Below are 16793 nucleotides of genomic sequence, written 5' to 3'. Positions count from 1 at the left end.
ATGAAGTAAATCAACAAAAGCTCTAAAATTGAAACTCAGATCTCATAATTTCATTCTTTTTTGGTCAACTTTGATTGTCATGAACATTTTTGGTGGTTTTCAAGTCAAAATCATCCACAGACTTTTGAATTTTCCCATCATTTATGTTGCTACAAAATCAATGTCTGTACTTAAAATGTACACCTAATATATGGCTCTTATTTAACGGGTACATAAAATTTTATACTTTTTTTTTTCACTGCCAGTTCTTAAGCTGCTGCTTTAAGAGCAGCTGATGGAGACTTAAGAATTATATCATTGATTCCCCGCCCCCCCCCCGCCCCCGCCCCGGCCACAAAAGCTTAGCTTGGACCAATCTGATCCTAACAAATAATTTCCCTTGATAATAATCTATACATTTCTCAGTTAATAAGTCTTTTCTCACCAACTTGTTAATTACAGACTTGAGCAATAAGTTAAGAAAACAGAATTCCAAGAGGCCGGAGTTCGTTATACATAGTGCATACAGGTCATGGAACTCCTCCCAAGACAGGAACTCTGAAACTGTCAGGGCTTTGAGTCATCAGCTAAGTCATCACCAGGGTGACCGTCAGCCAGTATCACCAGCTAAATCACAGCCAAGGGGACGAGTGGGTCTGAGGGCCGGGGGACACTTGAGGGCTCGGGACAACATTAAAAGTAGTTTGAGATACACATCCTGCTCTTTGGAGCATTTCTTGCACCATGTCCAGAATCTCTTTCTCACCTTGGCCTAATGTGTGTTCACAGCTTTACTAAGAGTTTGTGAGTGCAGTTTTTCCTAGCCGAATGTTTCCTTCGTTATGAGATGTCATGTGTGTGCTTAAAGCACAGATGCATAGTGACGGCACTGTCCCCAGGTGAACCATACACCCTGGTTTTCCCTGGAAGTCTCTGTGTAAAGCCTGTTATCCCAGGATAATTGATAAGATCTACCCCCTTCACTCACCAGGATGAACGTTACATCGTATCGTCCCATGACCCACTACGAATGACCAGTAAGTTATGTGGAATCCTTCCATCAAGCATTGGTCACAACAACAATTTGATCGCTGAAAATGTGTCCCTTTCATTGATTATCATTTTGACGGAAGTCTCTTCCCAAATGGGCCTGCCACAGCTGTGTTCCTCTAGAGCTTCTTTTCTGTGTTCTACATTATTGTCTCAGGCTTCAGCCATACAGGATGAAGCCTACATAATTGCATTTTCACCTTTGATGCTCTTAACCAAGTGAAAAAAATTATAAGTGATGGTAATCAATGTAAATCTGGCCATCGTTTGGATCATCTCAGCCTGGGATTATACTTGGAAGAGATACGAGTCTTAGGACTAAAAATAAGGAACATTCACATTTTTACAGCAATCTATAAAAAAAAATGCCAAAAAGCCCAACTTTCATTACACTTAGTGCAGTATCCTTTCCTATCTCCCTCACACATAGTATTTCTCCCCCCAGGCATTCAGTAAAGAAAAGACTGTCCTCAAGGGACTTCGTCTTTGCCTAAAATTAAAGCAATTTCAGCCCTTTGTCAAAAGAATGCAACTGTAATCATATATTTTTCATAAAAAGATTATCAAACAACTTTGATAAAACTAGTAAGAATTGTGTCTGTGTTAAAGATCAAGACAGAACCAGAAAATCAGGCCAGCATGATTATTGTAATGAGACCTAAGCAATGATTTGAAGGAATCATTTAGAATGGCATGTCGTCAAGCAGTGAGAAAGGAGAGGGAGGGCCATGGAATCAGGACCTTCCAAAACTGCTAGAAGACACTGAAACATTTCTTCTGCCACACACACCTCTAAGAGACAGGTGTCCTCTCTATTCTTAGAAACCTAAGACAAGAGAGACTCCAGCATATTCCAAGCCACACAGCCTCCATAAGGGACATAAAGTGACTCCTGAGTTCCTAGGAAGGTGAATACTGGAGCCGTAAGACAGACAGACTCTGTATGTGTTATCTTTCATAGATGAACAGTCTCTGAAGAAGATAAAAGTATAAAGATCTTCAGGTGTGTGTCATAAAATTTGCTCAAATTCTCTTCCTTAGACTCTAAAGTCGGTATAGGTTCCTTCACAATATCCTTCATTTGTCTGCCAAATAAACGTTCTTTATTTCCTTCAACTGGAAAACAGCAGAATTCTAAAATTAATCAAGTTACTACACCTAGGAAGTAGTCTCAGATTGAAACAATTTCTAATTTACATGGGATAGTCCCCTATAAATCAGCATGTTAATAGAGAACATTATGACAACCTACGAGGCAGATGAGAAAGGATGCAGGGACATAATTAGAAATACTTGTATTACAGAAGGTCCTTCTTTCATGGCCAAGGACACAGTTGGACAATGGCCTATTGTAATCTGTGTACAATGGGGATGAGTTTTGATCAAAAGTTGCTGAGTCTCATAGGACAATTCTCAGTGATGATGAGATAGGAGACATGAACATTCCCAGTTAATCTTGGAGATCTGACATAGGCAATTAGTCCTTAAATATCTTTTTGTATCAGAACTTAGTTCCCTTGTGAATAGTAATCATTTTAATGAGAATAGAAATATTTTAATATCTGTTGATGGACAAAATGACATATGTACTCAGAGACCATTTGCAGCAACTCCAAAGTCTAGAAGTTGAGAACCACTAAGAAAGATCATGTTACATAATTATAGTTCAATCTTCTAACGACTTTTGATAATTTGTCCAAGAGCATCTGGTTCATATACCTATGTTCTAGGATCATATACCTATGTTAATAGCTTTAAAACCCACATTCTGTTTCCTATACTATTTGCCAATCATCCATTATTTAATCTATTTGTCATCTCCAGAAAGTCTTTTGCATCTTTTTGATTCATATCTTGCCCTTCCCCCCCCCACTTCCTTATCTCTTAGAGCATATCCAGTCTACATTCCAATATGGATCACTGGATACAAAATTAGAGTATTCTAGAGCTAACAAGAATTTCATAAGATCACCAAATGCAACTTGTTCATTTTAGAGGTAAGTGAAATGAGGCTCAGAGAGGATAACTGACTTTTTTGACATTGTATCCATAGCAAGTGGCTAAGCAGATTTCATAAGCTAGTGTTCTTTCTCCCATGCCAGTAGCTATAAACAGCACTTAGCATACCATAATATCTAATTATGTGGAGGCAGCCTAGAACATTGTCAAGAGCATGGACTCCGCAGTCAGACTGAGAGGGTTTCAAACCTAACTCCAATCCCTGATACTTCTGTTACCTTGGTCAATGAATCAATATTTGTATCCATCTCTAGACTATGGACAGATCTTATGTATTATTTACCAGTCATATTTCAATAAATCCTTATTGACAAATTGCTATAGGGCAGGCTCTGCCAGATGCTAGAAATGCCAGGAGAAAGAGTCATGATACCAGCCCTCAGGGAGTCAGGCATCTAAAAAAAAAGTCACAATGCGGAATGAGAGGTAATGTAATTGGGTATGGACGGAAGAATGAACGGCTTTAGAGAGACTAGAAAAGTGAAAAGTGGCCCGGTTCACTTGGGCAGGTTTGGGGTGCCTCATAGAGAAAGCAGCACTAGATTAGAGCCCCCAGCAATGACTGCCCCCCCCAGGTTTAAGTGTCATGTCTGACACAGAATAGCACCTAAGCACATGTTTGTTAAATGGACAAGTGGAATTTGCCTTCCCTGGGCTACAATAGGGGAAAAGAGACACGTCAGAGAAATGCAGGAAGAAAGCACTTCTTTCTATGTGATGGACTCTTGAACTCCTTAGAAAGAGCCCTCACTCTCCAGGCAATAACCGTTTATCGAACTCTCCGTGAGGCTGTCAGATTGTGGGAAGGAGCAGAGCTTCCAGCACCTCTATGCATATGACGCTGGGAATTTACACGAAGCTAAATAAAACTTGTTCTGCGCAAATTTGAGGTCTGAAGAAATAGTTCTTAATATACTTTTCAGAGGTGCCTGGCTGGCTCAGGTGGTGGAGCATACGACTCTCAATCTCAGGGTCATGAGTTCAAGGTCCACATTGGGCATGGAGCCTACTTAAATATACATATATTTATACATATTATTTACATTTATATGTTTATAAAATATATATTTTATATAGGTATATATAAATAAGTATAAATATATTTATGTACAAATTCATATATATTTCCATAATATAAATATATACTTATTATATATTTATATGTTTTATAAATTTATATTTGTATACATATTATACAACATTATATACTTATATATATACACACTCACACCCATACACACACACTTTTCAAAAACCTAGATGAGCCTATCTACTCAGGTGCAAGATAAACCCAGGGAAGACCTCCCCCTGTTGCATCGACCAATCCTCGAAAGTACCTTCCTCCAGACAATTAAGCAGACTCTGCTCTGAAGAAGGTTTGGTGTGACAGGCACACCTCCTGCCAAGCAAATTCTAAGGCAGATGCATGAGTGGACTTGAAATCTCTCAGAAAGGACCTTTCCCTTTTAAAAGGTCACTGCACAGAACACAATAGAACTGTCGACTACAGCATGATCTTCTTCCAGCCGACACGCTTCAAAAGCACAAGAGCCAAGAGGCTTCTTTCTGCTCCACACCTGGCTAAGAGGCTTTCAGAATATCACGTCGTCTTGGGTACTCGTATGTCTGTCATGTAATACCATTTTCCGGCAACTCTGTTTCTCTCCTCCGCAATTTCCTTTTGTTACTGTTTTGACTAGATTTTATTTTTGTACAACTTCTTCCCATGACTTATATTTTACTATGACACAACATGGAGTGTGGCTCCCACTCCTCACCAGAGGTAGAGGCATTTTTCTTCCCTCTCCCCTCTTCGATAGAGCAGGATTCCAAAGGTTCACCTGGCCAAAGCCTCAAGGAGGCTTAAGGGCTACTTACTCTGCCTCTTTCCTTGACTAGCCTGTGTGCGGGCATTAGTCAACATCATAGGCAATGAAATGTGACTTTCCTCTTTGTGACAGGAAACACGAAGTCAGTCAGCAAACTACAGATGATGGGGGGCTGAAGTCTGCTGTAATTCCCGGCCACCTACCATGCTTGCCTTAGTATATGTGCTCACCAAAGGTGGCACCACAGGGCTGGCTGTGAAATGCAACAGGTAAAAAGGGCACATGGTATACAACACCGTTATGTAACAAACTAGCGTCATGGTTAATATCTCTTTTTACAGATCACAAGAAAAAGGAAGCAAATCTGGAATTGTCTGTAGTTAATACAGTGTCTTGGGGGAAAATGTGTACAGTTTTGGCAAATAGAGAAAGCTCAGAAACCAATGTGACCACAAAAGGATAGGCTGAAAAATAGGTATTAGGGCAAGAGGAATTCCAGGGATCAGGATCAGGAGTGTATTACACTCTCAGAAGTAAGTACATTAGTAATTGACCACAGGGATGGGGCTTTAAAGAAAGTATTTTAAGTCAAGGAAACAAAACCCAAACCAAACAAACAAAATACAAAGGAATGAGAGCCATTCCCTGATTTACTGATGTAGTGAAGCTTTGGGTAAGTAATTACTGTGATTCTGGAATACAGTACATTTCTGCCTCCACTCCTTTCTACTAAATATTTGTATATTAAGTTTATTAATATACTTACATTATATATTAATTACATATAAACATAATATTTATATGACATAAGTATATTTATATGACATAAGTATATAACAGGATAAAAGGAAGATGTGCAGGTCTTGTGATAGTGGTGATACAGGCAGAAGACTGGAAGGGGCTGTTAGTAAGAATAGGCAGAGGAAGCCACAGTCCCAAATATGCAATATTGTGACTGCAGAATTGATGGTGGTGAATGTATACAAAGGACACTCAGGAGGCTTAAGGGCAGAAATGGAAGGCGTGACTGAAAATAGAACCCAACACGGGTTCTGTAAATGAAACAGTTATGTATACTGCTGTCTTCTTCAGTACATAGTCTCCATTCTGGATCCCAGGAAACAAATAGCTAGGTTAATCATCCCAAGCAAATAAAAAAGTAATAATATCACAATAATGGTAATAATCCAAAATCAAAATCCAAAACAACAGAAGAATTATTGACAGTTCTGTAAAAAACAAAAACAAAAACACCTGCAATAATTCCCAGAAGGAAAAAAATATATGTCGGCATCTAAGAATAACAATTCCTCATTCTCTTATGGTGATAACCCACTGATGCCAGATCACACCTCCTTGCCCTCTTGAGATAACTGATCACCCTCCCTTCTATTTCATTATCCTGAAATCCTCACTCAGGATAGAAACTGTAAGAATAAACATTAATAGAAGAGCAAAAGAAAACTACCTTTTTTTTTTAAACTTTACCAACCAGATAAACAAGCATATCACATGTATCAGGCAACCTTTATGGATAAAGACTAAGATAGGCAAGCTGAAAAATAGGCAATTTAAGAAACAGAAAACAGAAAAAAAAAAAAAAACCTTGGTGAACTTAGACAAACTGTTGAAGCTATTACAACTAAAAAAATGCAAACAAAAGTTTTTCGAAGAGAATTAAAATAAGAAAGAGTCCTTAGAAATTAAATCATGGTTGTTGACCTAAACCAAAACAGTAGAAAGACTAAAGAGACAGCCCAGGGACTCTCACAAATAGAGACTCACCTTAGAGGACAGAAGTTATGAGAGAAGATAAATCTGGAAGATCTCACTTCCGTGTATTAGGAGCCACAAAAAGAAAAGAGAGAAAATGGAAAAGATGAGTCATTAAAGAAACCATAGAAATAGACTTCCCTTAGCTGAGGGAAGCCACACATCTAGGGACAAGGATGTCTCACCGAGTACAGATCACAACAAATGCAAAAAGATTCTCAAGGGCGTCACTGAAAACATAAAATCAAGTCAAATAATGAAATCATCCTAAAAGTTTTGAGAGAGAAATAGGAAGAATAAGTCTCCGCCTGGTACTTAAGTTCAATGACCATGGAGCAGAGCTTTCAAGGTTCAAAGGGAAAACTCTTTTCAACCTAGGATTCTACATTCAGCCAAAATATCACACAAATATGAATCTGTATAAGAACCAGGATAGTTACTTCCTATATTCTTTTTAAAGGAAGTTACTTCAGCATGTATTATAAATAAAATGAGAGGATAATCTAATAATATTTATTAGACAGCGAAACAGCAGCTTGAACCAAACAGAACTGGAGAAGTCGGCTGTGTTTGGGTCCAGGCCCATGAGCCCAGTGTAGACCACGAAAGAGGTCGACTTAGAGGAAGATTCCCAGGAATCAGGGAAGGCAGGCCAAAGAGACTAAATGAAACTGAGAGGGTAAAAATTAAGATATGATAAAGGATGATAGAATGATCCTGGGGGGCTCAGTGGGTTAAGTGTTTGCCTTCAGCTCAGGTCATGATCCCAGGGTCCTGGGATCGAGTCGCATCAGGCTCCCCGCTCGGTGGGGGGTCAGCTTTTCCCTCTGCCCTTCCCCCCAAGTCATTCTCTCTCTCTCTCACAGAAATAAATAAATCTTAAAAGAAAAAAAAACAACAACACAGACCCATAAAAGAAGTGAGGCTTAATCTTCAGCAATTAACTAAATGTAAGAAAAAAAATCACTGATTTGAGAATTTGCACGCTAGGAATCTTTTCAGTGAACTAGAGGTCATGACATTGGACCTTTCAAGTAAAAAAAATAAAAGTTTATGCCTAACTTACTTCTTAATGTTAAATGATATTTATGTGGTCATAATAATGGTAATTATTAGGAACTGTTTATTGTTCTACTTTTAAAGTTAACCTTTGGATAAAGACTTGGCTGTATTTTTAGCATAAAGTGAAAAGAGAGTAGTTGACACAAGTAGGGCCTGAAATAAGAAAGAAAACATTGGGGAAAGTGTGAGAAACTAAGAGCCTCATTTTATCCCATGAGGAAAAGGAGCAGGTTGCAAGTCCTCACAGGAAGAAAACAACTTTAAGGATTCTATATAAAGCCTACAATTATATGTATATGTATATGTATATGTATATGTATATGTATATGTATATGTACAATTATATTTATATGTATATTATATTTATATGTTCGAGTTTGATTAATAGCAGGAGAAGGAGAAGAGAATGAAGTACAAATCAGTAAAATCCCCATCTTTCATAGGACAGAGTGAATTTACTAAATCTGGTAATTTATAAAATCTGGTATTAGTTTTCTACTAGATTGCCTGAAATAAGAACCAGTAAAAACTTTAAAAAAAATAAATGAAATAGATACTTCTAAGGAATAAGCATGAAATTGGGGGAAAGTAGAGCAAGAGACTTGTTTCTTCTCATCAGCAGTGTTTAATGTGTATATAGGCATGTGCGCCCTATATAATGTATGTTCCAGCTTGTAATACTCTGATCAGACATAAATGTGTACTTGTGTGTATAATATTTTTCATAGTAATTATACAGTATTTTCTCTGTGCAACACATGCACCAGGTAAAGCAGGATTTTCTTATTTACCGTATAGGCTGTGTATAACTTTTCTACAGGATATTTAGATTTTTATTTATATACACTTTAAACATATATAAGTACTTCTCTTGAATTATGGTTTTCCGTTCCTGCAGTTTTCCTTCTTCTTTATTAAATTTCACCCTTAGCAATTAAGTAATCAAGGGTACATATAGTCCTTCCCTCTGTGTGTGTGTGTATGTGTGTGTGTGTGTGTGTGTGTGTGTGTGTGTGTGGTGTGTGTGTGTGTTTAATGCAAAAACTCTAGAAAGGTATAAATACTGGGAACTTGAGGGTGAGGTGTCATTCACTAAAAGGAGGCTAACCAGCTCAAAAAAGGCAAGGTGAGGAGCCATAAAGATATCTTGCTTACCTCACTGTTTCAATAAGGTCCTTTATCTTCCTAGACTTTTAGTTTTAGAACCCAGTAAGTACTTTGCTTATACTTACACAGAAAAAGTAAAAAGTTCAAAAAACCTGAACTGACACTTAACCCAGTGACCTAGAGGACAGGGCATGTTTATCAAACCAGTCTCTTGAAGTTGGAAGTTTAAGAAACATGGAGGGTCCTGGTGGGGAGGGGTAAAAGTCTCTGACCATGAAACACCTCACTCAACTGTCTTGATGTATTTTGTTTTGACAAATTCACACCCAGTGGCCCATATTAATGAGGTGGCAATTAAATCACAAGACTAGTCAGAAGCTGAAGGATGATTTTAGGACAAATGTTTACTGTTCCAGGCCATGTGCAAACCTTTGAACCCTTGTGAAGTTCAAACATGTAAGACTCAATGTAAAGCATCAGGCCATCTTCCAGGGTAGGGCTCAGTACAAAATAAATAAATGGCAAAAGAAAAATCAATAATTGATCAAATACAATGTCATTACATAGTTACCGCTTCAGAATTCCAGATTACCTTAATCTTTCCATATAAACACACACTCTCCATAAAGAGATCGAGTCTTACAAATTATAACGGCTTACCATATTGGATTAGGAAAAAAATGATCACATTTCATCATGGGTCAAAGATAATGAGATTATTATGACTTTTGTCATCTTTATTTTGAAGAAGCTGATTATCATTGAATGTGGGTACCTGAAAACCATATTGGTGACCCTTTGTATATCGCCACTTGTGTTAGAAGATAAAATAAGATTCTGGAGTCATTCCATAAATGCTCCCAGGAGGCTTCGGAAGTTAATATATTCACTTACTGGAAAAACTACTTGCATCCCTCAAATCATCTCATAGTCTCTTTATAATCTCCAAAAAAGGAGAATCAAGGTGTTTTTGTTGTTGTTTTTCTTTTTTTACTTCTTTGGCATTCCCTCCTTCCTGCCTGCCTGCCTTTCTATTTCAAATAAGCCTTATCTTCATTTCAATTTGCATTAAATATCAGGGGCTGAGAACACTACATCCCCTGATTCCCATAAACCTGCCTCTTTTGCCATTTTGGGAAATGTAGTAAAGAAAGAGCAGTGTTTTCAGTGCCAGACGGCTGCAATGAGTTGATTTCCAGGATTTAAAAATACCGAATATGATTAAACAAATGTGGACTTAGACAAAGAAACTACACATGTTTGATTTGAGCACTTGGAAGGACCCCAACTGCCTATAAAGATTATGTGAAAGTAATCTTAAGGCTACAGGGCTTATATGTGATCAAGAGTGGGTGACTTAATACTACAGTAGACAAAAGCCCAATCGATTGTATCATGTCTTTTTTTTTTTTTTTTTTTTTTTTTTTTTTTAATAAAGAGGTAGTCGGTAAACAACAGCACAGAAAAAGGAAAGGCAGGAAACAAACACTGTGTTGCTGAATTTGGTTGTAGGGACTAGTGCAGTATAGTTTTCTTGGCAAGGCCAGCCTGGTAGAGGAGGGAATGTTAAAACCATCTTAGGTTGGAAGATAAACATAAGAGCAACACATTCCCACTGTTTTGAATCCATAGTTCTCTAGCAACTTTCAGAAAACTTGGCATCCTCTGTCATTAATCTGTAGGAAAACAATGAATTTGTCAGGCCAACTCAAGTAACTTTCTCATCAGACAGATGCAGTTCTCATTATAAGCTGATAATCTGGCACTCTGATTATAACTTAAATTCCCATGCTTGTCTAAGGGGAGAAGATTCTGTGAACTATTATGGACTTGAGCACCACAACCTATTTAACAGTTGTGTTTATCACTGTGAATAAAAACCTTGGCATTCTGGTTCGTATTTAATACAATATGTGAACTGTGTTAACATAGATCTCATTCTGGAAGATGGAACCACCTCTACCTGATCTGCGAACAAAATCATAGTTCTCAGCCTACAGTCCCGAGGGAATATGGCCCTGTATTATGTCATTGAGAAAAACACCATCATGTGGTCTATCTGGACAGACAACACCCGAGCAAGTCTTCTTTCCAGCCTCTGAGTATACCTTTGAGGTAGAAGATACAAGGAAGAAGTATTATTTTAAAAGGGCCAAATGAGTACATAGCTATTCAAAGCAAGAAAATGTGTCAAAATATGTAGTATGCCTTCACGTGGGCTTTGTGACAAAGGAGGAGTGAGGGAAGAGAAAAATATGGAAGGAGATTATGTAATCTGCCAAATGTAGTTATAGTAACTTTAGGTTCTTCTATATTTGTCTTCTGAGAAATGCTCTCCCTTACTGTAATCTCTAAAACAGTAGCTAGATTTTCAATGGAATTACATACAAAGAAGTAGAGTGGGGGTAGGGTTTAGGTAAGCCACTTATAACAGATCTTTATAATGATAGATTATATTGATGCCCAGTAGAAAATGAATTAATATTGAATGGAGCTGACCAGTGTCAAACAAAAAATTCTTGCTCTTAGTATATTAAATAGATTTTGAAATCTATTTTATATGGAACCAGATTTTCTTCTCAGCGTTCCAATATTACCCACAAAAAAATATTTGCCTCATAACTATCATTGACTGTGTATTTATTCAAAACTTTTGAGGAAGAATAACAACATTCCAGCCAGCTAGTCCAAAACATGGAAGTTAAGGCTGCATTTAGAAATAAATCTGCTTTGCAGAATCAGACCTATAAATACAGAGAACAAACTGATGGTCACCAGAAGGGAGAAGAGTGGAGGGGTGGGCAAAATGGGTGAAGGGGAGTGGAGACCACAGTCTCCCAGTTACAGAATGAATAAGTTATGGGAATAAAAGGCACAGCACTAGGAATATAGAGAATAAGGAACGATATTGTAATAGTGATATATTGGGACAGGCGATAGCTGCACCTGTTGTCAACATAGCATAATGTATAAATTTGTCGAATCACTATGTTGTATATCTGAATCTAATGCAACACTGTGTTTCAACTGTACTAAAAAATATAAATATAATAATAATATTAAAAAGAAGTATCTTTTTTTAGTTGCTTTTGAGACCATAAACCCCTGAATCCAGCTCTACTTGTGACAGAGATTATATCAAAGAAACAAAGAAGCCTCAGGGTACGTGATGCCAATACCTTGACAAATCAGGGTGTTTCTGATTGCTTTTTGCCAAAATTACCCGGTGAATTGCCAGAGTACAGTAGTAGCCCATGAGACAGCAACAGTCCCGACAACCCCAGCACCACAGCCAGCAGATAAATCAGAGGATACAATGGTACTTCCAAAATATGGTCAAATTTTCTCTGGTTTTATGTACAACTTTCAAATGCCATCATCTAAATGCTCTTAAAAACTACGTATTATTAATCTATGTGTCCATATAGCCATGGAGCCTAAAGCTTCTCTTAGTGACTGTAGCCTGCACCTATTTCTCCCCTTGATTAAATTTTATTTGATCAACATGCGGTTGACCCTTTACTCAGTAAGAATTCATTCATTCAAAGTGCTAGGTGAGGGGAACCTGGGTGACTCAGAGGTTTAAGCCTCTGCCATCGGCTCAGGTCATGATCTCAGGGTCCTGGTATCGAGCCCCGCATCGGGCTCTCTGTTCAGCAGGAAGTTTGCTTCTCCCTCTCTCTGCCTACTTGTGATTTCTGTCAAATAAATAAATAAAATCTTAAAAAAAAGTGCTAAGTGAACATTCGGGTTGACACCCTTGGGGATCCAAAGGTATAGACTTTGACCACTGCACTCAAAGAAGTCACAGTCATATGACTTGCTCTAATTACACTCATCACGGGGTGTCCATTTTATGAGACTGCTGGACATAGAGTAATGCCATTCGATTTCCCTCATGTTTCTCCATTATTTCCATGGCTACGTTGGGAATTTCTGTACATACCACAGTATATAACACAGTGACAGGCCACAAGAAGCCCTCCAACAGTTCTTGAGGTCTGATTAAGGACAAAGCACCATCCTTAAATTTAACGGAAGCCACGTAGAGCAAGCAAGGTCATATTTAGGGTATGGAATACACAGCAGTGTTACTTTCTATATCAGCTTTTTTACTCATTTTTTTATAATGAGTCAATGCTACACTTGTAATCAGGAAAAAATAATAAAAATTAGGTAAATGAAAGTTAATGAGCAAAACCTGGTGAACATTTCCAGTATGTTTGTACTGTCCCACGAACAACACAGATGCAATAATTGTTACAGCATTTAAAGAACATTCGGCTCAATGTGGAAAAAAATTCCTTAGCAGCCTGAGAAAGTGAACTGCTACTCACCATGATTCCTCATAATTCTTTTTTGCTCATAGATCTCACCTACTCAAAACTGTTATAACAACAGAGATGCCAGCAAAGCCCTTTGCAATTCACCTTTAATCTTTGACCCTTGTTATGTCTGTCACTTTTAATACATGTGGTCTCTCCATGGTATTAGCCGACATGTCTGATAACTAAACATATCATGTCAGAGGCCACCCAGTAGCTTTCATGATGAAAAGAGGCTTTTTCATCAAAAACATGACCCCCTCATCCTGGTTGCTCAGTTCAATTCCAGAGCAGCAATTTTTACACAAGCCAAGCCACTGAGTGACCAAATGTGTGCAGCACTATCCAGAGTTCCTGAGGGCCCTGCCTATTAATTCTATCCTCAATCCATAGCTACTAGTGAAAACATTATTTTATTCACTTATTCTTTCACTCCTTCAGCACACGTCTGTAAAGCACATAGCTATAAGGCATTATGCTAAGCTTGGAGGATTCATGGCAAACAAAATGAAATGGACACTGCCCTCATGCCCCTTCCGGTCAAATACGCACCCTCAGAAACCACAGAGCATCTACAGTCAATCCAGGCAGTGAGGTAATCTCTACCACCTAGCCATTAAGGAGTCCCCAAAATAGACCAGCATCAATCAATTCCTATGTTTGTATCATTCACTCTTATGTACTTTAACCAAAGAGTGGCTTTCTTCTTCCAAGGAGATTTATTTTGTGTTCATTGCCAAGGTTTTCCATGTCTATAGGTGTATGGATGTGTTGGGGAAGCAGTATAGCTCTCCACATCAGCCAGATCTAATGTAGGGATCAATATGGTGACAGAAGCAGTTAACCTTACCTTTTTCAACTTAAATCTGAACATCTATGGCAGACCCCGGTGTTCCTCAGAAGAGTCATAGTGAGTATATAATCCATAGGAATAGAATGTAACAAAGCAAATAAAAATCATGACAAATGGGGCGCCTGGGTGGTTCAGTGGGTTAAAGCCTCTGCCTTCGGCTCGGGTCATGATCCCAGACTCCTGGGATCGGGCCCCGCATCGGGCCCCGCATCGGGCTCCCTGCTCGGCGGGGAGCCTGCTTTCCCCCCACCCCCTCTCTGCCTGCTTGTGATCTCTGTCAAATAAATAAATAAAATCTTAAAAAAAAATCATGACAAATTATGATTTAATTTTTTTCATTTTTGTGTTAGCCTATAAGAGCTACCTCTCTGCTATGCGTAAAAGCAAGTGAGCAAAGTGTTTTTCCCCCACATTTCTAAATTCAAGACAGAACCTGAATTGATTTTGCTTATCCATTCAAAATCAAACTTTTGGACTACACAACTCACTAAAATTATAAATTCTTAAATCTATATATAAGGTGAATAATTCCTATTCTGTTTTTATAGATTGGAAAATATAAAGAACTTGAATTAGTGATATAGCTAAAATTAATGAGATACCCAACCATGTGGCTATTACAGAGATGGAAGCTAAAGTTCTATTTTCATCTTTGATTTCTCTCCTGTTTTCTATACCTTTCTGTGTCCTGCAATCTACTCTGTCCCCCCTCTGGTATATCCCACAGACAACTCAGTATCTCAAAGCCACCTGCATTCCTTTGATGAGAACTACTCTTCCTCAGGTGTATCATGTTACCTCAAACCTCCAAGATGCCAAGGTCCAGAGATCAGTGTATCATACTGAGTCTTCAGTCTAGCCAGTTCTACTCTTTTAATATCTCCCCAGGCTGATCATTTCCTTACCTCCCCATAGCAAACGTGCACATACCTTTCTTTAATTTAAAATCCCATGTTGTAAAGATCAACTCCAAACTATGTGATATGCTATAAAACAGTTCTCAAGTCCTGATCTTTCCTTCCGAACACCTCCCTCCATGGTCCCCCACACAAATCTCCTATCATTCCTCCTCTCACACCATGTGTGTGAGATTTTTTTTTTGCAACTCCTGAACACCTCATTTTCTGTCTCCCTAGAGGCTTTCACACATGCATTTCCTTTTGCCCTTCACCTGGCTGAGTTTGCTGGCAAGTCAAGTTTGCTGCTCCTATGTACTTCTTTGGGAAACTTCCTTACCCTCTCTTCCCCACCACTGTTGAACTGTTTGGGTTAGATGCCCTCCCCTGAGATCCTGCAGCACACTGTTTTTATCAAGATCCCAGCATGCAACATCTATGTTGTAGGATCAGTTCACTCATCTCTCTCCTAACATAAGGCCATGAACTTTTCCTGGGTCCCTGGCTCCCTGAAGCAGATGTCTGATCTAGCAGAAGATATTACAGATCACTGGTAGTCAATATATATTTTAAAATACATAAACAAATGAGGCAGTCTTTTATATCAATTCTAGAAAATACTCTTTACATTCTTTAAAGAAAAAAAAAAGAAGCAAATGTTTGGGTGACTAAAAACACAAGGGTAGCTCCTGCTGTCTTTGGCATCTTTGCCAAAACCCATGAAACTTTGTGGATTTTACAATGGAGAATATGGAGGCATTTACTATGAGGCTTTTCCAATGGAATTACAATCTTCCTTAGCTTCTTATCTTCAAACAAAAGCACTAGAATGTTCATTAAAGGCACAGAGTTGTATGGATTTGGCCACTCTCTATGTACCAAAAAATCTAGCCCATTTGCTTCTTTCTACCTTCTGGGTTTTTTCACTTTCTAATCTACACACCTTTTCTCTACATCATAAGGCATCCATCTCTATGTTATAAATCACACTTACTTATATTCTAGTTTCTACTTTTTACAACTTCAGCTTAACTCACTGCCCATGATGGACATCTTGTTCTATCATAAACTTTCAACTCTACTGCTCATGGCTTTGTTCTGTCCATGTCAAATTCTCAAGATGACATCTTATCTTTCCAAGCCAGGAGGGCCATACTGAAAGTTCATGGCCAGTCTACAAATGACTGGTCACCACACGATTAGCTTTGGGTGGGAGCAGGAGGAATTAAAAGAGGGGTGAGGTCATGTGGTCTGTACAATTTTCTCCTCGCAGGGAGAAAACTATGTCTGCTGGAGGTATGGAGGAGGTATGTAAAAAGAGCCACATGGGAAGGGACGGGGGTAGAAGGGTGTCAGGTTCTAAAAATAGAACACCTGAGAAAGAAATAACTTTCCAACAAATTTGGACCTCACTTTCTGGCAGTAAACAGCACTCTTACCTCCTGTGATTTTTAAACTATTACTTATCAACCTTCTAGAAGGAAAATGAAACCCTAGAATTCCAGAAGTGACAGAACCCCACTTTGTAGGAGAGCTCCCAGGGAACAATAAAATCCTAATTCATTAAAGTTGTGATCTCCCAGGAACTAAACATAAAGTTGCACTCCAGCCACTTCTGGAACCTTCTATATTGGTAGGAACAAGCAGAAAACCTATTTTGTTTGTTTTGTGTCCTTGGTGAAAATAGACACCAACTGGCCTAATGCATTTTTACTTAATATTTCTTTGTTGATGCCATTTTTAAGCCTTGACATGTGCTAACTCCTTCATATACATCATCTTAATTTTTACAATATATGATGATGCAGATATTATCACGTTTCAAGATAACGAGGCTCCTTGTAATCAATCTTCCTAACTAACTACAAGCTTTTTCTTCCTATAATGTTGTATGGAGGGT

General features: G+C 38.3%; 1 protein-coding gene across 4 annotated transcripts in view; it reads right to left on the bottom strand.

The window, feature by feature from the left end:
- Nucleotides 1-16793, bottom strand: part of NRG1 (neuregulin 1) — a 1091656-nt gene that overhangs the window by 638899 nt on the left and 435964 nt on the right. The window lies entirely within an intron of this gene.

Source organism: Lontra canadensis, unplaced genomic scaffold (genome assembly GCF_010015895.1).
Source record: "Lontra canadensis isolate GAN:19392208 unplaced genomic scaffold, GSC_riverotter_1.0 scaffold102, whole genome shotgun sequence".
Taxonomy (NCBI): Eukaryota; Metazoa; Chordata; class Mammalia; order Carnivora; family Mustelidae; genus Lontra; species Lontra canadensis.
Note: the sequence above shows the minus strand (reverse complement) of the source record. Positions and strands in the feature narration are given on the sequence as shown.